General features: G+C 40.4%; 1 protein-coding gene across 1 annotated transcript in view; it reads left to right on the forward strand.

The window, feature by feature from the left end:
* The first annotated feature begins 8564 nt into the window (after positions 1–8564).
* Positions 8565–25573, forward strand: part of LOC142749240 (neuron navigator 3-like) — a 508575-nt gene continuing 491566 nt past the window's right edge. The window contains exon 1 of the mRNA XM_075856999.1: positions 8565–9123. The gene's annotated coding sequence lies outside the window, so the exon portion shown is untranslated. The remainder of the gene's footprint in view (positions 9124–25573) is intronic.

The raw sequence follows: 25573 nt of genomic DNA on the forward strand, positions 1-25573 counted from the left end.
TGGTGTCACTCCCATCATATATCAGGGATACGATGGATGCTCTAAGGAAGTTGGATGGTATTAGATGTGAACAGGACGTTTTACTGGCCTCCTTAGATGTTGAGGCACTGTATAGCTCTATCCCACATGATCAGGGTTGTCTTGCCATTCAACATTTCCTTAGGGGGAAAGGAACCCAATTTGCAGCTCATAATGAATTTGTTATCTCGCTCCTTAAATATATCCTTGAGCACAATTTCTTTCTATTTGACCAGAAATATTACCACCAACTCAGGGGAGTCGCGATGGGGAGCCCTTGTGCACCCACGTATGCGAACTTATACCTGGGTTGGTGGGAGGAGCTATGTGTTTTTTGTGAAAAAATGGAACAATGGGTATCGCATATCATACTATGGATAAGATTCATCGATGACATTTTAATATTATGGAAAGGGACCCAGGTGGAGTTTGAGAAATTTGTGGCCATACTGAATGTTAATGATAAAGGTTTGTTTTTCACATCAGAAATTAGTGTGAATAAAATTACTTTTTTGGATATAGTGATATCGAAATCCGCGGGTGGAAATATTCATACCAACATGTTTCGTAAAGAAACGGCCACAAATAGCTTACTTAGGTGGGAGAGCTGTCACCCTATGAATTTAAAACGGGGAATACCAAAGGGTCAATACTTGAGGGCACGACGAAACTGTTCCACTGTATCTGATTTCAAAATATCGGCATGTGAACTGGAAAACAGATTTATTAATAGAGGATACCCGAGACACATTCTAAGAGGGGCTTATCAGAACGCCCTAGGATGTAACCGTGATGATTTATTGAATCCCAGACCAAAGCAAAGTGATGACAATATCATCAGAGTCATTGGCACATTTGACTCAGCTAGTTCGGAGATCAGGGAAATCCTCCAATGTTATTGGGGGATCCTTGAGGCTGATCCAGATATTGGAGATTTGGTGGGACATTCTCCCTTGATTACGTTCAGGAGGGGTAGGAATATCAAGGATTATGTGGTACATAGCCATATGGGTAGACAGGACCCCTCTACTACGTGGCTCAATGGTAACCTCAAAGGGACGTATAGATGTGGATCATGTAAGGCGTGTGCCTCTATTCAATGTGGCACGACTTTCAAGAGTATGAGTACGGGAAGGATTTTTGAGAACAGAACGTATATCAACTGTCGGACTAAGGGCATTGTCTATATGATTACCTGTATATGTGGAAAACAGTATGTTGGCAAAACTATCAGAGAGTTCAGGAGGAGGATACGGGATCATATAGGGGACTGCAGAAGGAAGGAGGATACCCCGATATCGCGTCACGTTTGGGAATTTCATAATGGGGATAGTTCCTCTCTGAGATTCCAAGGTGTTGAATACGTGAGACCCACTATGAGAGGAGGGAATATTAATAAAATTATCCTTCAAAAGGAAGCACAGTGGATTTTTCGACTGCGCACCACTGCTCCCCTGGGTATGAACGAACAAATTTCGTATGCGTGTTTTCTATGACATCGTTTTGTCATCCACAACCATGTATCCTTGAAATACAAGCTGGTTTAGTATGTCCCCTTTAGTAGACACGAGAAGGGGTCATCTATAATCCAGGGAGAGATAGAACTCTGTAAGGATACATGGTTTGTGAGTATGGGTAGCTGTCTTTACCTCGTACTATGGCTATGTACCATCTTGATATAGTATTAAGTACACCCTAGTAACCCGTGTAGATGTCTGTGGAGGTTTAAACATCTCGATTTCGTTTGAGGAGTAGTGTTGCATGCTTGTAACCTACCCAGTGATATGTGTGCGTCCTGTGGTCGTCATAGCAACGAGACGCAACTGTGGTGTCGGCCAGACGATCTTATGCCGTGCACTGTGTTCACTCTGCAATCTGGTAGTAATGGGGGTTTTTGGGCCGGTTGTTCGGCGCATTGTCCTCTACTTAGGACATTGCATCCACTCACAGTTTAATACTCCCCATTGAAGCATTGGATCCGCTTTTGGATCTCCAGCGTTACTAGGGACGCTAGTCGTCTTACATATACCCTATTGGCTGCCGAAAATTGAAGGCGTGCCACAATCCTGACAGGTCCTGAGTGACGTGTCGGATGTGGATTGGTGGTACGCCGGGGGCATGTCAATATGGGGGGCGGGCCCTAGCCGCTTAAAAGACCGGCACCTCGCCGGCTCGTGTGCGACCATTGTATCTTGATCGTGCACGGGCCGGGAGGTTCATTAATGCACACAACCGTGCGCTCCGGCATTTAAATCAAAAATTATCGTTTAACACTAATAATCCCTGAAGAGGTTCCACCAGTAACGGTGGTTCTGAAACGCGTAGGATTAACGATAGAATATTACAACTAACAATCTAACTTTGAGAAGTATACTGGTCAGTGATCTCGGAATAGGGGGCTTGCGACCAAACCTTGGAGGTTTTGACCCTATTGCTGACCAGAGTATTGTACGTGGCTTTAAGAGCCGGACGAGCGCAACATAGCGCAAGGTGTAGCGTGGTACGGCGCTATTACCAGTCAATCGTTGGGATTCAGCATATATATATAATAGCTGACCTAATGATTGAGCCTGTTAATTTGGCTCTAAGGGCCCATTTTTAAGAATATCATAATAAATTTATTTTAATCGTTCAAATCAGGCAGTCATTTTTACAATTTAACGGAACGAAAACCTTGGTTATCAGTGAGATAGTAATATATCAATCGTCCTCCAGACATTCTAGCAGTAGGGTATCGTTTCCTCTGATCCCTCACTGTTTTGAACATCAAGAACAGACAAAATGCTGCCAATGAACAATTGCAAGAGCAAATTCTTCAACACAATCGACATTAGTGAACCTCCATTGAATCAAGCAGGAGTTGGTCACATTCATTTCAAACATCTACAAACCCAGTCACTGCCGGCGTATAGCTTTTGGTTCATACAGCCTATGATATATTTTGGTGATAATTTCTTTAGGGGCCCTAGGTGTGAACCAATACCAATGTCTTTCACTGTAATTTGTGTAGGTAGTTATATTACAATGACGCAGATGGCAATTGGGGTAAGTGTCAGGGCCATTCATTGAATACAGGATGTTATTTTACAACATATTCAAGACGGCGGTCTGATGTTATATTACTACAGACTGACTGACTTTGGATGTTATACTACATTAAAAGTCCATGCCGGATTATCAAATTGCGTGCTAGAAATCAGTCTATACTGATTCCCACCTTATGCCAGTATGACAATGCATACAACTGGTGGTTGTTAAGGACCCTTATACATAATATTACAAGCTGGCAGTGTGTGCTAAAAGTGTATCAATGATTATTCAAAACGACATTCAAAGTTTTCCCTATTGTACTGGATTCTTCATTATCCATTGAAGCCCTTGTGGTACTACAGGATATTACTCACAACAGGATAACTATTGATCTTTAACGATTTTACACAACAACTAAATAATAAATTACACACTACAACAGAGCAGCACAAGTTTTTTTTTCTCACTATCTAAACTACAATACTTTCATTTCAAAAACTTCACATGTGAGTTACAACTTCTCTCAACCCTGCGCTACGTCATTCCAAAGGGGGAGGTCATCACTTCTCACAACTTTTTCTGGTTAACAATGTAATTGTCGGAAAAAAATTCTCTCATGTCTTTCATTATCAGCAACTCAAGATTTATACATCTTCAACAACTCAAGATCATGTACGCACCTCCAATCTTTCATCACACAAAAAGATTCAACATACCTTTTTGGATCCATCCTTTCATACCATTACTGGATAAAGTGCCCCGTCCAGAAGATGTGATGTCATGACAGCTAAATTCTGAAGCTTACGCAATACATGTGTGAATGGTACAAGAATAAGCTCCTTACCTACCGCGTTTTTTTGTAATTCACAGATGTAAAGCCAGACCTCTCCAGAGACAGTTATTAGATGAGCCATCTCCCTGGTTGTTTCGGCACCATTACTGTCGTGGAAGTCAACAGACACTCAAGCCAGGAACTTTATCCAGCAACCTAATCAGGAGATTTTATACTGATATATACAGTGAAGGAAATAAGTATTTGATCCCTTGCTGATTTTGTAAGTTTGCCCACTGTCAAAGACATGAACAGTCTAGAATTTTTAGGCTAGGTTAATTTTACCAGTGAGAGATAGATTATATTAAAAAAAAAACAGAAAATCACATAGTAAAAAAATATATATATTTATTTGCATTGTGCACAGAAAAATAAGTATTTGATCCCTACCAACCATTAAGAGTTCAGCCTCCTCCAGACCATTTACACGCTCCAAATCAACTTGGTGCCTGCATTAAAGACAGCTGTCTTAAATGGTCACCTGTATAAAAGACTCCTGTCCACAGACTCAATTAATCAGTCTGACTCTAACCTCTACAAGATGGGCAAGGCCAAAGAGCTTTCTAAGGATGTCAGGGACAAGATAATAGACCTGCACAAGGCTGGAATGGGCTACAAAACCATAAGTAAGACGCTGGGTGAGAAGGAGACAACTGTTGGTGCAATAGTAAGAAAATGGAAGACATACAAAATGATTGTCAATCGACATCGATCTGGGGCTCCATGCAAAATCTCACCTCGTGGGGTATTTTTGATCCTGAGGAAGGTGAGAGCTTAGCCAAAAACTACACGGGGGGAACTTGTTAATGATCTCAAGGCAGCTGGGACCACAGTCACCAAGAAAACCATTGGTAACACATTACGCCGTAATGGATTAAAATCCTGCAGTGCCCGCAAGGTCCCCCTGCTCAAGAAGGCACATGTACAGGCCAGTCTGAAGTTTGCAAATGAACATCTGGATGATTCTGAGAGTGACTGGGAGAAGGTGCTGTGGTCAGATGAGACTAAAATTGAGCTCTTTGGCATTAACTCAACTCGCCGTGTTTGGAGGAAGAGAAATTCTGCCTATGACCCAAAGAACACCGTCCCCACTGTCAAGCATGAAGGTGGAAACATTATGTTTTGGGGGTGATTCTCTGCTAAGGGCACAGGACTACTTCACTGCATCAATGGAAGAATGGATGGAGCCATGTACCGTCAAATCCTGAGTGACAACCTCCTTCCCTCCACCAGGACATTAAAAATGGCTCGTGGCTGGGTCTTCCAGCACGACAATGACCCGAAACATACAGCCAAGGCAACAAAGGAGTGGCTCAAAAAGAAGCACATTAAGGTCATGGAGTGGCCTAGCCAGTCTCCAGACCTTAATCCCATCGAAAACTTATGGAGGGAGCTGAAGATCCGAGTTGCCAAGCGACAGCCTCGAAATCTTAATGATTTACAGATGATCTGCAAAGATGAGTGGGCCAAAATTCCATCTAACATGTGTGCAAACCTCATCATCAACTACAAAAAATGTCTGACTGCTGTGCTTGCCAACAAGGGTTTTGCCACCAAGTATTAAGTCTTGTTTGCCAAAGGGATCAAATACTTATTTCTCTGTGCACAATGCAAATAAATATATATAATTTTGACAATGTGATTTTCAGTTTTTTTTTTAAAATATAATCTCTCATTGGTAAAATTAACCTAGCCTAAAAATTCTAGACTGTTCATGTCTTTGACCATGGGCAAACTTACAAAATCAGCAAGGGATCAAATACTTATTTCCTTCCCTGTATAGAAAGAGGAGAAATAACACACAGACACTGCTGGTATGCTCAAAATACTCCTTTGGGGGTTTATTGCCAAACTCATTTACAATAATATAATTCAAAAGGGTTGTAGGCTTGAGGTTAACCAATCAGAGGCAATGTGACAATAATTCTTAATCAGCCAATAGCAGACCATAAGAATATTTCAAATACATAATTATAATTCTTCATTAAAATGCTGACATCAGGTAACACCTGGAAACAAGCATACAATGGGGTGGTGTTTACTGTTCTTTCCCATGCGGGAGTTTGTTGCGATAACGACAAATAGTTGCATTTTATGTGTGGGCGTTCAGACAACCCGCTAGCCATGGATGCATGAAGACCACACGATGAACACATAAAGATAACACATTTCTTTGAGACTCGAGCAGAACTATGTAGAGGAAAGGTCATTAAAATAATGGAGAATACATATTTTAGTAATTTGGCATCCTGCTTGATAATTCATAATCTAATTTAATACAGAGAATATAAGCAAATAGACCATCCTTCACACTATCCATTTGGACATTATTACTGTCCTGGAGAAATACAGCAACTTTGTAATAGTCTTTTTCTTGTGTTCCTTTAAATGTATCCATTCTAGGTCCCCTAGTATGCATACTATGGCATTTTCCTTTACAATTACTTCATAAATAGTTTTAATCCGGTTAAACACCATTCTCCAGTATTGTTTGATCTTCTCACACTCCCATAACATGTGGAAAAGACTCCCTATAGCTACTTTACATTTCTGACAATCAGGGTTTTCATATTTTCTAAATTTTGCCACCCTATAGGGGGATGGCATTTGTTATTCAGTGAAATCTCACCTACATCTCTTTCCCATCTATTGCTTACATCTACCGGTAATTCCTGCCTACTTCCTTTAATCAGCATATCATATATTCTAGATATTAACCCTTCCATCTTAGTTTGCCCAGCTATATAGTCGACTTCGGGCAATGTCTGCATTTGAGTTGAACATTTACTTCGCCCAAGAGCTGTTCTAATCTGTAAATATCGAGAAAAAAAACTTTTTTGGAGAGAGTCCATACTCCATACTCAAATCTTGATATATACGAATATTATTCCCTCTATATAATTGTGATAATAATACCTTTATTTACCCAAAATGTAGTTGAAAGTACTCATTATCCAACCTTTTATTCCCCCATTTTGGGGCATTATTCCATAGTCCATAATTACCCAGTTCGTCCTTTAGAGCTTTCCACACTTTTTGAGCCATGACTGCTGTTGGAAACTGAACCTGAACTAAGTCTGCCACTATCCCTGTTTCCAGTAACTTGATAGCACCATACTTGTTCAAAACGGGAAACTTCCTCCCTATAAGTTCTGTATACACTATATTTTCCTTTCTCTCACACATGATTTTAACCTGGGCTGCAATATAAAGTAATTTCACTACAGGAATAGCCATTCCCCCCTGATCAACCGGCCTCTGTAGATAACTCAGTTTTATTCTCGGCTGCCTTCCTCTCCAAACCAGGTCCCTAAACAAACTTTCTACGGTTCTGAATACTTTATCAGGAAACCATATTGGGCAATTAATCATAACATACAAAATAGAGGGAATCAGTACCATTTTAATAGGGTATATTCCCCCCGTTATATTCAATCCCAGTTTAGACCAAATCTTTATCTTAGTTCTCATTTTATGTATAGTGCATCAATACTGTATCGATTATAGCAAAACAAATCCTTCGTAATATTTATACCAAGATATTTAAACGAGTGCTTTTTCTTTTTGCTTTTATTTTTGGTCCATCAAAATGGAAATCCATTGATGAATCAATTTTTTTTTTGCATCAAGGTCAGTGGACAATGGATTGAACAATTAATGGGCAATGTCCTTCAATTTTCAATTTGCTTTTCAATCCATTAACATTGACATAACATTTACAGATCTATATTTTTTTTCATCACTGGGCTGAAAAGCACAGCTTTCTTTTTCTTTTACAATGCATAGAAATTAGTTATATAGAAACAGTGTGGCGAATTTATTAAATAAAATACACCAGAAGAGTGGTGTAACGTGTGTTATAAACATAGTGCAAGCGACATGCGCCAGATTGTTAACATTTCATTATTAGACTATCATGACTTCTTTAAAAACAGTGCCATACCTATCCACAGGTTGTGTGTAGTATTGCAACTCAGCTCAATTCACTTCAATGGAGCTGAGCTGTAATACCAGACACACCCGATGGACAGGTGTGGTGCTTTTTTCAGAAGGAAGCAGCCATGTTTTTCTAATCCTGAACATTAATTATTTTTGCAACAGATTAAAAAATAAAAAGATGCCTCAAAGGGGCGTGGCTAAACAACCCGCAAAGTGGTATCAAATTTATTTGCTTAATACTAGCGTACATAAACGGCTGCAATGAGGCAGGGTAAGGACGGGAAATGTGTCTAGTATGTGATGAGTTACTTGTAAAGTCTCGTTCTTACTACTCTATTGATACATTTATCTCACTGTGGCACCAGCTTGTCCGCCTCATGTTTTCACCATATACGTTGATGAATACTAGGTTTAATCTTGCTTTTATAATGAATAGCCTACGTTGGGGAATAGCTTCATCTGTTATAGATTCACAACACTGGGTGAGTTACCATCTTGGAGAATCTACGGAAAAGAGAATTTTTATATATTTGTTCTTCTCTATTCCAATTTTTCTCTTTTTTTGGGGCATTTTATTGCATTTGCAAATCTTAGGTCATTCCTTTGGTCACCCCCAATGTAAATAAATGCTCATTTTATTTCCCGTAACATGCAGAATTAATGGTCCACCTGCTAATATTAACCTCTGTCTTCCTGGATGCCCTCCAAGCACTATAGAGAGAGGTTAATAATGATCAGCTGGTCACACTGTTCCTGTTTTCAGCTGTTCATTCCTTGCAGCTGTTCTTACCCATAATACTACCAGTCCCTTATTTTACTGTAACATCATTGGAGGTGAATTCTGTAAGTCAGCAGCACACAAGGAGTTAAACATATTGATTCTTGCAGCCTCAGTGCTATAGTCTCCCCTTTGCTGGCCAGGCTGTGTGCATCATGCAATGATCCTGTGTGCAGAGCTGCCTGGCTGTTGCTTTTGTGCCTGGAAATCAAGGAACAGCGCCACTTGCTGCAGAGCTCTCAGCCCAGACTGGTGTGAGGATGGCATCTTGCTTCCAGGCTCTGGCACGGTGAGGAGCTGATCTGCAAGCTGTGTCCCCCAGGGCCAGGGGAAGGCATAGGGACAGAGAAGTACTGGCAGACAGGCTGTGATCCCCTTCCTGCTTCATCACTGTGCATGTCACTAGGTGAATGGGATGTAGGGCTCAGCCTTTCCCATCTGGAAGAGCATTTCCATAGTAACCTGCTAAAAAGGGGTTGCACTTGACCAACCTGGAATTACCAGCACCTGGAATGGCATCTGTCAGGTACCTTTTCTTTTCTTTTGTTTCTTCTATGTCAGACTGCTTATTGTGGGATTGTATTCCTGGATTGTAGATTGTGTGCTATGAATGTAGACCAGGTTATGCTCTGACTAATAGGGGAGATGTATCCAGCAATGAAGTGGTGGGTGTGTGGTGCTGTGTATTGTGTGATCACTCTACTTGCACATGTGTGTTGGGATCTTCATGTGATGCTGTAGTGGTGTAGCACTGTCATGGACCACTATGTGCTATAACTGCTCATTACAAAGCATGTGATGCTATGTTAGTGTCTGCCTCATCTACAGGCACATGCTGGATGTGTGGCTACTGAGCCCAGTCCCTATGCTGTCATTGCTGGTTCTACACCAGCTTGCTATTGATCTACCAGGGAACATTAGTAATTAATCATCACACATGCACAACAGTTCCTGCCAGATCTCTGCTACTAATCATATTCCTAGAGGATGATGTGAATATATTGGGAGTTCTCCTCCAATGCTATGTAGATACCTGTGCAATATTACTTGGGATTGTATTGGATGCTTTTTATGATATTTATGTTCCACCACCATGACATGCTTTTTTTTTTTTTTAGATTCAGCTTCACTAAAACCATTGTTAGAGAGAATTCTCCTCCCATCATACTGGAGCCAACAAAGGGAATATTCACACCTTTTGTTTAATTTAACTGCTAGTTGTAAGGTGATAGAAACTCCCTCTGTGTTATATTATATGCTGCTTAGAAAATAGTGATATTGTAAGTATTTTTCCTAGCTGGTGCCAGGCAGCAGAAGCATTGAATGGCATTCTGTTGTTCCGGCCCTATAAAGAATATATTCACACAGGTATGAAATTCTCACTCCGGAAAATCTTATTCTGCTATTGTTTGAGACTATTGGGTTAAGAAATGTTAGCCGCCTGTTTCTCCATACATGATTATGTGTGTGCTGACTGGCATTGAGGGCTACTCGGGGAGTTATCTTTAGCCTTCTTTATGAATGATGCCCTGATGGGTCACGGAGTCATGAGCTTGCAGCTCTAAACATATAATTAACTTATTGTTATTGATCCCATACTGTATTATGTGTATAACATTTTGTTGATACAATTTGTAATGAAATTGAATCTTTTAGCCAAACAGAAAAACTTGAAATGAATTTTGCTTTATTTGAGATTTAGTTTTTTTGATAAAATATATACACATAGACTTGTGATGTGATATGGACGGAGGGTGGTATCTTCAAACCAGCTAACTGTACTATCAATGATCTGGCCTAAACAAAATGAAAGTAGGGAATGACCTGTATCCCTTTAACTGCATGTTTTACTATTTCTAGGCGCAATTGCTACCAACCACTTCACCACTTGTATCGTGTTTTAATAAATCTACCCAATTATTTTGCTACTCATTCTACTTTAAAGTCTCCTTACACATTAGATAATTGTCGGCCAAACACGTAAATTTCGGCAGGACCGGTCAACTATTTATTATGTATGGGGGTGCCCGCTTCTCTCCCCCGACGGCAGATGTCGGGGGAAAGAAGGATTCGTTCCTGTGCGATATAAGGTGCTGCCAGAGGTGTCTTGCAGCTGCTTACTCCCATTGTAGACACATGCATGTTCAGCCCAGCGTGCATGTGTATGGGGTCTTTCTGTAGGAAATGCCGCTAAACGTATTGCGACAGTGTCACTTTACAACCATTTTTTAATTGTTCCAATTCATCCAAATCGGGAAAATAAAGCAACTTTGCAAATAGTCTTAATTAAAGATTTATTGTTTTGTGTCTACAGCTCCTATACAGACCTATGTGTCTCTATGGTAACTGACTAATTATGCTCTCTTCCATCAGTTCCTTACTTCTTGCTAACGCACCCAATGCTTAGGCCAGTATATCTTTTAAATACAACAGTACAATTAGGGTTAAAAGTGGTTTCCGCACCATAAAATTAAAGGGCCTCGGCACCATCAGCTTTTTTATTTTAAACAGCCTACAGGGGTTCTTGTCCTTTACTGAGTGCCATAACCCCTTCTTTCCAGCTGATCAGATACTGATGGTATATCAAATTGATTTGGTCGAACAGATTTTTATAGTGGGGAAATCCTCAAAATGTTTTCTCTCATTATGCCATGTATTATATGACATGCATGATGTTCGCAGATATAAGTTAACTGGATTTCATGTCTGTCCTTGGCCTCTACAACATGTTTATCATTAGGACTGCTGGTAATGTATCTTAACAATGAGGGCATGGAGCTTCTATATTTCATTGTTAGGTAACCATGGTGATATACTTTGGAACTCTGTAAGAGTTTTGTCCTTCAGTTACCTAATGAGAAAATTCATTAACCTTGACTTTTTTTAAAATGTTCCTTTTATGCTAACTATAATTGATATATTTTTTCATAGCAAACCACCTTTAGGCATGTAACAGCAAAATAATCCAGTGGTACAACTATAGGGGTTCAATCCCAACTGGTCCCCTCTACCACACATGAGAAAAGCAGTACAATACCATCTCATGTAAATGTCATAATAAACTAATGCTAGACAAATCTCAATAAAAAAGTGAACTCTTTACTTTCTTACGGAATATAGCTTCTATAATAAAGTCATCATTTAAAGCAATTGTATACAGCACACTTGTGACCACAATCACGCCAGGTTCTGCCTCCTAATCTGCACATGGTCGTGTAGTGTACGAAAATATTACAGTATGACTTTTTCGTTTTGGATAGATAAAACTGCAGACTGATTCTAGTTATGATATGAGAAGGATTTGCTATTTAATTCTTTATACCTTCCTGAACTGTAAGGCCTCATTTTACTGTCCGCAAACACAGATCCGACGGCTACGGATAATCATCCGTAGCCGTCCGCAATTGCGGAAGCGCCTATTGACTTCTATGGGTGAGTCCATTCCGCAATTGCGGACAAAAATAGTACATGTTCTATAATGTGCGGATCATTTCTACGGCCCGGACACACAACTGTAAATATATACGGAAAGATGTCCGTGGCCAATAGAAATGAATGGCTCCGCAATTTCATCCGTAATTATGGATGAAAATGATGGTCGTGTGCATGGGGTCTTAGGGAATTGTTCATAGATTCAGTTAAATTATTTACAAGTATGTTCATTCAGAAGAGTGTTCAAAGAATTTGCTCTTTTTTTGCTACTGAAGAACCACAATATAAGTGCAGAACTCATTGATCCCAGTGCTGTTAGACAGCAAAACACCATAAACTCAAGATGGGAGACAAAGATCAGACTGCCCAGTATCCACCATGGTATAATTCTGAGTAAACTTTATACAAGACCCCAATAGTACTAGTTTCTTGTTGGTACTTGTTGGGTATTTCGAACAGCTAATTGTTGACAATTGACCAATCTGACCAGAACGGCCACACTTGATACAACTGTATCAAATCCATATTATACCTTTCTATGGGGCCCTACTGTACAGTCCCATGCCTCCGATTTCATACACGTTTTCTGTATAATTGCACCAGAAAAAAAAGGCATGTTCCATCAGTTGCCGTAATAATGAAGTTTCCTCCTCTGGAAGCATTGCTTTTAGGGGAGATTATGGTGCCGTACTGAGGCATGTTATAGCGGTCCACAGAGCTCCTAAAGAGCTCCACAATACAGAACTGCAGAGACTCCCTGTGCCTTCATAGGGGCCAATGCACACGGCTTTGCGATGTGTACGAGGCACATGACTGTGTTCACACTTTTTTACCGTGGTGGTTTTGCCACAGTTTTTGAACCTAAGATTATTTACACACACTTGTTGCAGGCATTTTTATTCTTGGCCGGTTTTTAGCCGCTCAAGGGAAAGAAAAGTGGCATGTCCTTTTTTAGGGCGGTTCCACCTCTGACCTCCCATTGAAATCAATGGGCGGCAGAAAAAGTGTTTTTCACTGCGTTCTCTGCCTGCGGTACTCAATGGCCACGGGAGAAAAGCGCAGCGAAAGCCGTAGCAAAAAAGTGTAGGAATTTTGAGGCCTTATAACGCTAAAAACGACGTCACTGTCACCACATTATGCTGCCCTCAGTGAGGGCAGAAAAAAGGTGGTGACAGATTCTCTTTATATCAGAGCTCTTTGTTTCAACAGACCTGCATATGCGTCATTAGGGAATGATCCAAACGGTTTTTACCCTCTGGATGTATCCACTAATAGCAATAAAAAAACATACAAATAAAACCGTGAAATGTATTAGAAAGTTGCATAACCTTACCATCACTGTAAGAACTAGAATACTGTTTGATATATGGGATGGAGCACACTGCACCTCTCCATCCCATAATGTACCGCAAGTGTACATTTCTGGGGCCTCTATAAAGCTAATAAAAAAATAAATAAGTAGTGTAAGGTAAGGTATGTAAAGTAGTATAAGCACAACATTTGATTTTTACAGAAATTCTCAGTATTGCAAGCAGTTCAACCCTGAAAACAAAAGCGGAAATATGATTTAGCTCTTATGCGAGTTAAAGAATTTTAAAGTTCATGAATGAAAAAAAGAGTTTTTCTTAATAGAGCAACCATCCAGAGTCATTGTTTCATCTTTTAAGTTTGGTTTAGAAAATAAAACCTGAATGTTGATTAATTGCTATTGGGAACAAGCCTACTTTCTCTCTGAGATAGCCTCTAAAGGGGTTGTACCAGGATCAACAATTATCACCTATTCAATACTGGCTTGTGGGCCGATGTCAGTGCTGCATATGTCTGCACAATTATATTTGTGTTTTGGAAAACGGAAAAATAAAAGAATTTGAAAAAATTATCACTTATTCAATGGATAGGTGATAATTGTCTGTTCGCTGGGCGCCCCACCGCTATGACTTCCACCAATTGCGAGAACAATTGCAAACCCCTCATTCCTCCTCACTGCTCAACTGCAGTGAGGAGAACTTTGAATGGAGTGGCAGTTGAGACTATGGGATTGACGGAAACAGCCGAGTACAGCACTCAGCTGTTTCTCTTAATCCCATAGACATTAAATGGAGTGGCGGACACATGCTCGACTGCCGCTTCATTCAACCTCCTCTTCACTGCGGGGTGCAGTGAGGAGGAACGGGGGATTAAGGACCCCTGTTCTTGCGATCGGTGGGAGTTCCAGTGATGAGGCCCCCAGCGAACAGACAATTATTACCTATCCTATGTAATTTTTTTTTCAACAGCTCAGCTTATTTATCCAGTCATACTTGCTTTAATCTGTTCCTACATCTTGCTAATCTACTGCAAGTATGTAGGCGATAGTAGAAGACAGAGAGAAGGGAGAATGACTGCAGGATCAGACTACATATTGTGTTTGTTGTTCGTTACCATGGAGACACAGAGCATAGGCGCTGTAGCACAAAACAGGACATTTTTAATTGAAGTTGGAGGTAGCCTATGAGTTCAAAATTAGTTCAAGCATAAGTTTCAGTTAATTTTGATGTCTCATGCAGCAAGGATGGCTCAATGGCGGATCATAATAGGGGCATTTTGGGCTCCTGGGGGGCCTATGGCCGCCAAAAATACAACGCAGTTTTGTTGCGTTTTTGACGCGAATTGCAGAAAAAACGCAACAGAACTGCATTGTCTGTGTCCTGCAAAAGGACCTGAAGAAATAGGGTCACATGACCTTATGTCTTCAGTTCTTGTTACTGTTTGGAGACCTGCAGGTCACATGACCACAGGTGCTAGAACAGCAGCAAGAGAGAAGAATGAGCTGCTATGTACGTAAGTCTGTATTTAGGGGTTTGGTCTGGGGCTTGTATTTAGGAGGTCTTGTCTGGGGTCTATATTTAGGGGTCTGGGTTCTATTAGTTTAGGGAGTCAGGTCTGGGTTCATTATTTGTTTAGGGGGTCAGGTCTGGGGTCTGTATTTAGGGGTCTGGTCCGAGGTCTGTATCTAGGGGGTCTTGCCAAGGGTCTGTATTTATTTAGGGTGCTTGTTGGGAGGTCTGTATTTGTTTAGGGGTGTCTGGTCTGGGGACTGCAATAGTTTAGAAGGTCTGGGGTCTGTATGTATTCCAGAGTCTGGTCTGGAGTCCAAATTTATTAGTCTGAGTAAAAGGGGTTGACCAGGCACGGATTGTTTTATCATACTGATGACCTATCCACAAGACAGGTCATCAGTGTATGATCGGTGGGGGTCTGTCACCCAGACCCTGCACCAATCAGCTGCTCTGGATGCCTCCGGGCACCGGATGTCCATGCCGGAAGCAGATGGCTCTGGTCACAATATAGGTGTGCTTCAATACCGCAGTTCTGCTCCTATTCAAGTGAATAGAAGCAGAGTTGAAGTTCTGCAGCATAGCCGCTATGCAGTATGTGGAGCCATCTATGCAGTATATGGATCCAATAGCTAGTAAGTGCGGAGTCCAGGTGTCAGACCCACACCGATCATATACTGATAAACTATCCTGTGGATAGATCATCAGTATGAAAAACTGGTCTTTGCCTGGACAACCCCTTTAATGTATGGGCCTGGGGGGGTCTGAATTTTTGTGTTTCTATAGAGGCTGGAAATGACGTCAGAAGTGGGGGCAAAGATTTCCCATCAGGAAACTCTGCAGTCATCAGAAGTCGCCATAGCGGTCTGTGTCAGATGGGGAAGAAAATAAAATAAAACGACTCCCATCAAAGAAGACATCACTTGTGAGTCACTGGATTTAAAGAGGATCTGTCCCCTCTACTGACATGTCTGTTAAAGGAAATCCTTGAATTCTACATAAAGTCTTTGTGTAGTCCACGACTAATAGATAAATGTGTGTTACCATCAACAGTGAGAAGAGGATGTGTCCCTACACAGCATGATACTGTCAGCAATGGTTTGCGACTGTCAGTATGTAGGGACACAGCCCTTTGACAAGGGGAATCGCAACACCCATTTGTCAATGCTCGCACAGATAGGTGGTGTTCACTATAGGCTCAGCAGAGCGGCGGTGGGAAAGGTGGGCCCAAGTTTGAGGAACTGCCCAGGGCCTATGGTCTACTTAATCCGCCACTACAAGTACTGTATAATGTGCAGCATAAGACATACTTGCCAACCATCCCAGATTTTTCCGAAGTCTCTTAAAAAATGGGGGACCAGAATTAGCATTGGTAGAGGAAGTGACATGTGAGTGACCACTTGTTGACAAGAAGAAGATAAGTATAATGTTTATGGCACTGTTTGGGCCAATTCACATCAGCGTTGCCCTTCCGTTGAGGGGTTCCGTCTGAGGTTTCCGTCGGGTTAACCCCTCAACGGAAAGGCAAACGGAAACTTTAGTTTCCGTTTACATCACCATTGAGATCAATGGTGACGGAAACGTGGCTAAAGGTTTAAGTTTCTCACCGTTGTAACAGGGTTCCGTTGTTTTTGACTGAATCAATAGTGCAGTCGACTGCACGATTGATTCCATCAAAACAACGGAACCCTGTCACAACGGTGAGAAACTTAAACCTTTAGCCACGTTTCCGTCACCATTTATCTCAATGGTGATGCAAACGGAAGCTAAAGTTTCCGTTTGCCTTTCCGTTGAGGGGTTAACCTCCAATGGAACCCCTCAATTGAAGGGCAACGCTAATGTGAACACAGCCTTTATGTGAAGAATGTTTATAGAACCACTTTCTGACAGTCACTGTTTGTAGGGGCACTCCCTGACTTATTCTGTTTATGGGGGAGCTCTGGCATTGCTCTTATTGTCGCTATGGGTGATATGGAGCTCTGAAGTATATCAACTATTTTAACATTTGCTCACTTTGCTTATGTTATTATTTTAGTTCATAAAAATAACCTGCTTAAAATATTCTGGTCGTCAGATCATCCAGTCTACCTCACTTTCTTTCTACCTCAGGGTAGCATTTTCTATAACGCTACTATCGGCTGTCTTAGCTAAATCCTACATGCAGAGACAATTTTTATTCCTGTGCTTTTAATAGTGTCTAGACTCACATGGTGATGCTTGTGTCATGCTAGCTTAGTGAAGATTGAGCACATTTCCTGTGAAAAGCTAGGACAAACCATACATGTATTATAGCAAATAGGATATCTCTGACATTACGCTAACATTTCCTCAGGACTGTGAAATGTGTGTGGTAGTTATACCGCTTCATTTATACCTCTCTGTTCCTCCACAGATTCTGCTGAAAATATTTATCATGTTGCAATCTCTTTTGTACTGTATACCATATAATACAAATTGAATTTATGAAAATAGGAAATTCAGAAGCATAAATCCGTAAAATTATAAATTCCTCATTATGTGTCTACTTAATATACATACTAATCTGATTTTCCATTCAATTGTATTTTCCAAAATTTGTTGTGCCAATCATAAATACTTTAATCTTAATTTGAGTCAAATGTATTATTAACCGCCAGATGAGCGCACCAGGTAGGGAAGCCCTAATAAGGTAGAGCAGATGGCGTTATATACTCACTGTGCTGCTTATTCTACCACTTGATACATTGCTAATACAATAGGAAGAATTTGTTAAGGATCTAATCTAGTTTTCCGGTGTGCGCTCCAGGCAGCCTCTTCCCAAAGAGATGGAGAGCTTCATGAGCCTGAGGAGTAGCTGTAGGACGTGAGAGTTACTATTTGTCATTTTGTAATGAAGAAAAGTGACCAAGAAAATATAATGGGTTATTAAAATCATGTTAATATATTGTCTTGGCTTGATGCCTCAGGTCAGCTAATGACCATATTCACTGTAGACTTTCTATGTCATCGTTAATTCATGGTCTGTATTGTATTTTTCCTAGATTATGGATTGCACTATGAAATGAAATCAGAATATTCCATATACTAATAAGAACCAGTTCTCTCCACGCTGATTAATTAAACTGAAGGGCTACAAGCCATTGTTTTCTTTAGTAGCTGGCTCTGGCATATGAAAAATGCATTGGAAATCTAGAAATCAGCTATTAATAAGTAATGTATTCCATAATAAAAAAAACCTTAAATGCATTTATTGCTTCTTTTAGCCAACAAAATACACCAGTTTACAGTAAGAAAGACACAAAAGTATGCTTTTATTTTTATATTAAATTATATTAAAGAATATTTCCCATGAAAAAACACCCAAAGGCTATGTTCACACTGAGTTTTTTGCAGGCAGAATTTCTGCCTCAAAATTCCGTTTGGAAGTTTGAGGCAGATTTTCCTCTCCCTGCACGCCGATTTTCGCTGCGTTTTTCGCCCCGCAGCCATTGAGCGCTGCAGGCATAAAACGCCGCAAAATACGCTTTTTCTGCCTTCCATTGAAGTCAATGGGAGGTCAGATGTGTAAATGCCCGAAGATGGGGCATGTCGCTTCTTTCTCCCGTGAGACAGTTTTACAGCTCGCGGGAGAAAACCACCCCCACATCCCATTGAAATCAATGGGAGGCATCTTTGGGCCGTTTTTGCCGAGTTTTGCGGCGCGGTTTCTGCGTCAAAAAACTCATCAAAAAACTCTGTGTGAACATAGCTAAACAAATACAAAAACAAACAAACTTACAACTCATGGGAACTTTCACATGTCTCATTGTATGTAAGTTTTGCCCATTGCAGTAATTTACCAGTAAGGCTGGATTCACACGACCATGTTACGTCCGTAATGGACGGAACGTATTTCGGCCGGAAGTCCCGGACCGAACACAGTACAGGGAGCCGGGCTCCTAGCATCATAGTTATGTACGATGCTAGGAGTCCCTGCCTCGCTGCAGGACAACTGTCCCATACTGAAAACAGGGACTCCTAGCACTGTGTTCGGTCCGGGATTAGCGGCCGAAATACGTTCCGTCCATTACGGACATAACATGGTCGTGTGAATCCGCCATAAATGTTACAGAAAAGGTGAAAATAATTTTAGAAGTTTAGGGTGTGAAAATCTTCACAATTGTACAGGATACCCATACACCTGAGAGCAAGCCACCTTTTGTTATATAGCAGCGTATAATGGTAATATTTGGGTATTAAAGTGCAATAGCCCCGGGCTCTAAGTTTTATTTTTAAAAAAAATCCTATTGATGAATTTACATGCCATTAAGGGTCTTTGTGAAACTGCATTGCTTATACGTATAACAGTATTTCTGCCAATTTTAGTATTACCCATATAGACCAGGAGGATCAGGATGAACAGTTCTGTAGGCATTTCCCAGATGGAGGAGTACTGCAGTGAATGTAACTGTTGGAACACCTAGAAAAGGTCAATTTAAATGGTAATATGAATACACACACAGGTGCATAGTCTCACAAACACTGTTCTACATTCGTGAACGTTCTACATTCTGTCAACCCATTCTCCAGGGTTGTGACCTCATTGTCACACTGGTTCTGCTGGGAGTTATTGTCATCTATGTGACTAGCTGCCTTGCTGATCAGCGCTACTCTGTGTCTGGGGAAGGTGAACATATATTTTCATATAAAAACATCAAGTCATTTGATAACATTTATGAATGTAGTTCATATCTTAATTTTATAGTTTTATAGGACTGGGTGGCTACAAAATTCTATATAATATAGTTGTATTCAGTTTGTAGCAACTAAAAGTCCCATATGTTTATTTGTAAAGGCTTTTATAACCTTTTGTTTTTCTATGTATCAATTCCATATTAAAGGCCACGTCTAAATTCTCACCCCCTGATGTTATTAAAGGCATGTTTTGGTAGATATTTTTTTTTCTTATTATAGGGTGTTGATTAAAAGCTGTTACTTCTAAAGCTCATTTTCTCCAGGAGGCCTCACAATATTCTTTATCAAAGAATCAATCTCTTGTGGAATTGAATGGATTTTTTTTTTGTCATGATCGAATGAACGGTCCTTGATCTGCCTTACAAGTCTATTCAGCAGGAAACAGTTTTCATTTCAAGCTTTTGTATACAGAAGCTCTAATCTTACAAAAGTCACAAATGTGCTGGGCTTTAGAACTCCCTTAGAAGTAGATCTCCACCTGAAAGCAAAGTACAGGAACAATGACATTGTGTGTTCAATGTTTTATAGAGCAAAACTTGGTGGAAATCTCGAGTGTTGTTGCTGTAGTCTAATTTCATTATGGTCATTTTTATAGTCTATCACGTGAAGGTAATTAAATATAATGTGCTTGTATCTGTAACCAGTAATACTTGTAACCAGTAAAAAATTAAAGCCCGTCTTCACTTACTGCACCATAATTCCTCAAAGCCTCTCTAGTACACAGAGAGCACAAGTTATTAAATATCTTGTTTCTCCATGGTTTCTTACTTCTCTGGAACATTTTGATCCTGGACCTGGCTGTTTTGTTGTGCAATCTTCTAACATATCCTGCTGTCTGAGTGGTAGAGAGCAGACACAAGCTTGTGTATCATAAGGTTGCAATGTATTGTAGAACTTGGTGTGACCACTTCTGTGTCGTAGCTACATGTGATCAAATTCTGGTCACCTAGACAGGAAGTTAAGAGGCAGTCTAGAGTACCACAGCCTTTAAAATGCAAGAAAGGAGTTTTCTTTTGAAGTCACCTTTTTATAAAGAAGCTGGCATGGCGATCAGCTTACCGCAATGGGTCCAGCTCCTTTCACCAGGGTAAGACACATCTAGGCATACATTTCTTCTGCAACATCTGCTGCAGGGGAAATGTAGAATTACAATGCATTAATGCATCGATGCGCTGGGTCCGTAAAAGTGCGAGCTGCTCTTACACAACAGCTCTCTTTTCTGGGGCATAGAGGGGGATTCCAAGCAGGGGATCCCTCTCTATGACATCAGTAATCCCTAATAGTGTGTGTGTGTGTGTGTGTGTGTGTGTGTGTGTGTGTGTGTGTGTGTGTATATATATATGACAAATCAAGTATAGGAGCAGCACTGTGATTGCTTGCCTGTTAAGGCTGGTGCTCAGCTTTCGAACAAGGAGTGACCTCTCCCTGCACACACGTATATCCAAAGAAAAGAGAACGAAGCAGCACTCAAAAGAAATTTGTGTTTATTCATCCAGCATCCACTACAACGTTTCACCTTCTCTATGAAGGCTTTTGAAAAACGTTGATTTTTGAAAGGCATCAGTCAGGAGAAGGGTACTAAAAAATGTCCAAGTCATTAGATATACCATGGAACACAGTGAAGACGGTCATTAAGAAGTGGATTACATTTTGCACAACAGTGACATTACCAAGAACTGGACGTCCCTCAAAACTTGATGAAAAGACAATTTGTCCGGGAGGCTACCAAGAGGTCTACAGCATCATTAATGGAGCTGCAGGACTTTCTGGCAGGTACTGGTTGTGTAGTGCACGTGACAACAATCTCCCGTATTCCTCATATGTCTGGGCTGGGGGGTAGGTTGGCAAGACGGAAGCCTTTTCTAACAAAGAAAAACATCCAAACCGGCTATGTTTTCCAAAGACCTACATCAAATCTGCCAAAAGCACGTGGTAAAACGTGTTCTGGTCTGATGAAACAAAGGTTGAACTTTTAAGCCATCAATCCAAAAGGTATGTTTGGCGCAAAGCCAACACTGAACATCACTAAAAGAACACCATACCCACAGAGAAGCATAGTGGAGGCAGCATTATGCTTTGGGGCTGTTTTTCTGAAGCTGGTACTGGGGCTTTAGTCAAAGTGGAGGGAATTATGAACAGTTCCAAATATCAGGCAGTATTGGCACAAAACATGCAGGCCTCTGGTAAAAAAAAAACTGAAGATGAAGAGGAATTTCACAACGACCCAAAGCATACCTCCAAATCAACAAAAGAATGACCACCAGATGAAGATCAAAGTTTTGAAATGGCCCAGCCAGAGTCCAGACCTGAATCCCATTGAAAATCTGTGTGGTGACCTGAAGAGGGCTGTACACAGGAGATGTCCTTGCAATCTGACAGATTTGGAGTGCTTTTGCAAGTAAGAGTGGGCAACAATTGACAAGTCAAGATGTGCCATGCTGATAGACTTCTACCCAAAAAGACTGAATGCTGTCATAAAGTTAAAGTGTAATTCAACAAAGTATTAGTTTAATTGTGTATGAAAGTGTGTGTGTGTGTATATATATATATATATATATATATATATATATAGAGAGAGAGAGACATAGAACGCAGTAACGGCACCAGGACTTCAAGATAGAATAGATTCCTGTTGAACCGAAACGTCGCTGTGTTGAGGTGAATAAATCCACCCTGCTTTTCATCTATCTTGAAGTCCTGGTGCTGTTACTGCGTTCTATGTTTTTCTCTATCTACAAATAAAAGGGGAATTGATTTACCGGCTGGTGATGAGCACATGGCCTGATTTTCTGGATTCGTGGAGTGCTGTGTTCATTCGTATCTGGACTGTATATATATATATATATATTTATATTTAGGCAAATTGAAAGTTATTAGATATATAAAACACTAACACAGGTACCTGGCTTCGCATGGGTTTAGTTGTTTGTTTGTGCGTGGTTAAGAACGTTGTTTCCTGGTCAGGGAGCAGCCATGCGCTTTGCTTCAGGAGTCTTTCGTCCAAGTGCAGGGTTCCTCTTTGGAGACATGACTGGTCTGAAAGGGGTTCAATTTATGAGAATTCTGAAATCCAGTACAGTGTTGTATAGGTACGGTCCTTTCATGGCAAGTAAAGAAAGATGGCTGTATTTTTATGGAAACCTGGTGTAAAACAAAAATGACTGGGTTGTTATGGGAACCTGGTCTAAAACTGTGTGTCAGTGAGGCTAAGAATGAAGAACCTGCAAGCTTCTATTGGATAATACAGCTCATCTGATGTGATATGGAGGAGGGCTCTTGATGTGGAAGTCAATGGTGCCATATTTGCTTTTGTATTTCCAGTTTTTCTAAATAAACATTTTTATGTATATGAGACACGCCACTTGAAAGTATACCTCAGTATGTGTGTATGTATGCGTGTATATAGTCCACCAGCTTCAACACTGCCCATTTACCCATTCTTTCAGAGCATTAATGGCGATCCCAGCCCCTGTATCCAGACAATTAATTGACTTATTTACGAGTTATGAATTATATGTCAGAAAAAATGGAAATTGGAATTTCTTTAGGTTCTCTGGCATTCATTGCTTTAGGTAATAGGAAAGGTGAGGCCTATGAAATTGGGTCACCCATGTTTTATCCGTCTTTTCCTGCCTATCAACTAATATGTAACAGAATATTTACAAACTATAGAGTATAACTTCTGTACTAAAGAGTATTGCAAGGATTTTCTTAGATGTATTGAAGGGGATTGTGTCATAAAACTAAAATGGATCTAGTCCCATGGTGCTCAGCTTGATACTTGAGTTCTCTGGCTATTGAAGCGCCAGAGTACTCAAGTACGCTATTGTATATTGCTATGTTAAAACCTAGCAGCTAAAAGACTATCTTATAGCAATGAAAAATCATGACGCTTGACTAATTATTTTGCTGTTACATGTTATTTGAAGCTACCTTATATGTATTATAATGGATTAGACAGAGTGTTGGTATGGTAGGCACTGGTGGTCTTTCTTGAATTCTAGGTAGACCTCTCTGTCAAAGGCTGTCAATTTAAAAGCAGAATTTGTATAAGGTCTAATTCACACGAGCATGTTCGGTCCGTGATATACGGAACATATTTTGGCAGTATTTCCCGGACCGAACACACTGCGGGGAGCTGGGCTCCTAGCGTCATAGTTATCTATAACGCTAGAAGTCCCTGCCTCTCTGTGGAAAACTGTGCTGTACTGAAAACATGATTACGGTATGGGATAGTTTTCCCGCAGAGAGGCAGGGACTCCTAGTGTCCCTGCAGTGTGTTCGGTCTGGGAAATACTGCCGAAATACTTTCCGTATATCACGGATCGAACATGCTCGTGTGAATTAGGGTATGTTCACACACAAAAAGTAAAACGTCTGTAAAATACGGAGCTGATTTCAAGGGAAAACCGCCTTTGATTTTCAGACGTTTTTTAAGCATCAAATGTTTTTCTATTGACACAATGAAAAACTCCTCCAAAAACACCTCAAGAAGTGACATGCACTTCATTTTACGGGGCGTTTTTTAAGCGCCGTTTTTTCAAACGGCCGTGTAAAGAAACGCCCCGTCGGAATAAAACGCAGTTTTTCCCATTGAAATCAATGGGCAGATGTTTGGAGGCGTTCAACTTCCGATTTTTTTCAGCCTTTTTTCGGGGTGTTTATGGCCCAAAAATGACTGAAAATAAGCCGTGTGAACATACCCTTACCCTTTGGCCTTTGGATTAAACAGTAAAATATAGGGGAATTAGCTGGCAATTTTAGTAAAATACTCAGATTAGAAACTACTTTGTGTGATGACAAGTAGACGTAAAACTTTTCTTTAAAAGGAACATGTTTGTTAAAACGTCTAAATGCAATACAAATTAAACTTCTATGTCAAATCCTTGTAATACCAATTTTGGGCAAAGTTTACCAACAGGCTTTAGGTCAAACACATGCCCAAAATAGAACCCAGAAGTATCCCAAATAATATTTAACATTTTAAACATACAAATGTGTGAACTTTAAAACTGATTACAATATAGTGTCGATTTTTTTTACTTGAGAAACAATTTGTTTAATGAATTAATGAATATCAATGTGTTTTGTATTACGATTTGGAAAACATCCCATATGATCTTGGTCTAGGCTTAACATTATTTTAATAAGGATTTCACTGTACTAGGAAGTAAGTAATATCTAATCTTGTATGAGCCATGACTTTTTGTAGCCTCCTCTCTGAGTCTGTAGCAGAACTAGAACAGAAGGTAATTCCTGTTCACTGCCAAGTGCTAAATAATTGCTACTGTTAAGTCATGTGAATTGGTGGGATGGAAGGAAAAATAATCATGGCTGTGCTAGGACAACGAGGTGCTAGGGCTAATAGAATAGAAGTAGGAGGTAATAGAACATGCAGGCCCACGTCAACTTTTTTTTAGTGTAACTTGTTCCATTTCACGCTTGATTTGTCTCCTAATTCTGGTTCACACGTTGATCTTCTAAAAAGTAAAGAAATCGTGTCTTGATGATAAATTCACTATTGATGTCAGTCTTTAAAGTGTAATGCTTGACATCCATAAATGCCCCATTTAACATGTTACCAAGGAGACCAATGAAACATAGACCTGCTGTTCTATCTTTTAGCTTTTTGCCATACTTCTGTTTACAAGTGCACAGGTTTCCATGAATTTATGATGAACTGACAACCGATACATATATTGCCACATTTTAACAATATAAAGTACGAAACCTGGTTTATACAAATAAACACAAGCGTTTTATTGTACACCATTCATGTGTCAGGCTTCGTTCACATTTGCACTAGGGCTCCGTTCTGACGTTCCGTTGGAGCTTTCCATCGGGACGGAGCCCTGACATTGAATGGTGATGGAAACGGAAACCTATGGTTTCCGTTTGTGTCTTTCAGGGCTCCGTTGCGACAGAACGTCAGCGCGGAGCCCTAGCGCAGATGTAAACGAAGCCTTACTGAGAAGGACCGGGAAAGGGGAAAATAGCATCCTATCAACGTACATA

Source organism: Rhinoderma darwinii, chromosome 3 (genome assembly GCF_050947455.1).
Source record: "Rhinoderma darwinii isolate aRhiDar2 chromosome 3, aRhiDar2.hap1, whole genome shotgun sequence".
In the NCBI taxonomy this organism is placed as follows: Eukaryota; Metazoa; Chordata; class Amphibia; order Anura; family Rhinodermatidae; genus Rhinoderma; species Rhinoderma darwinii.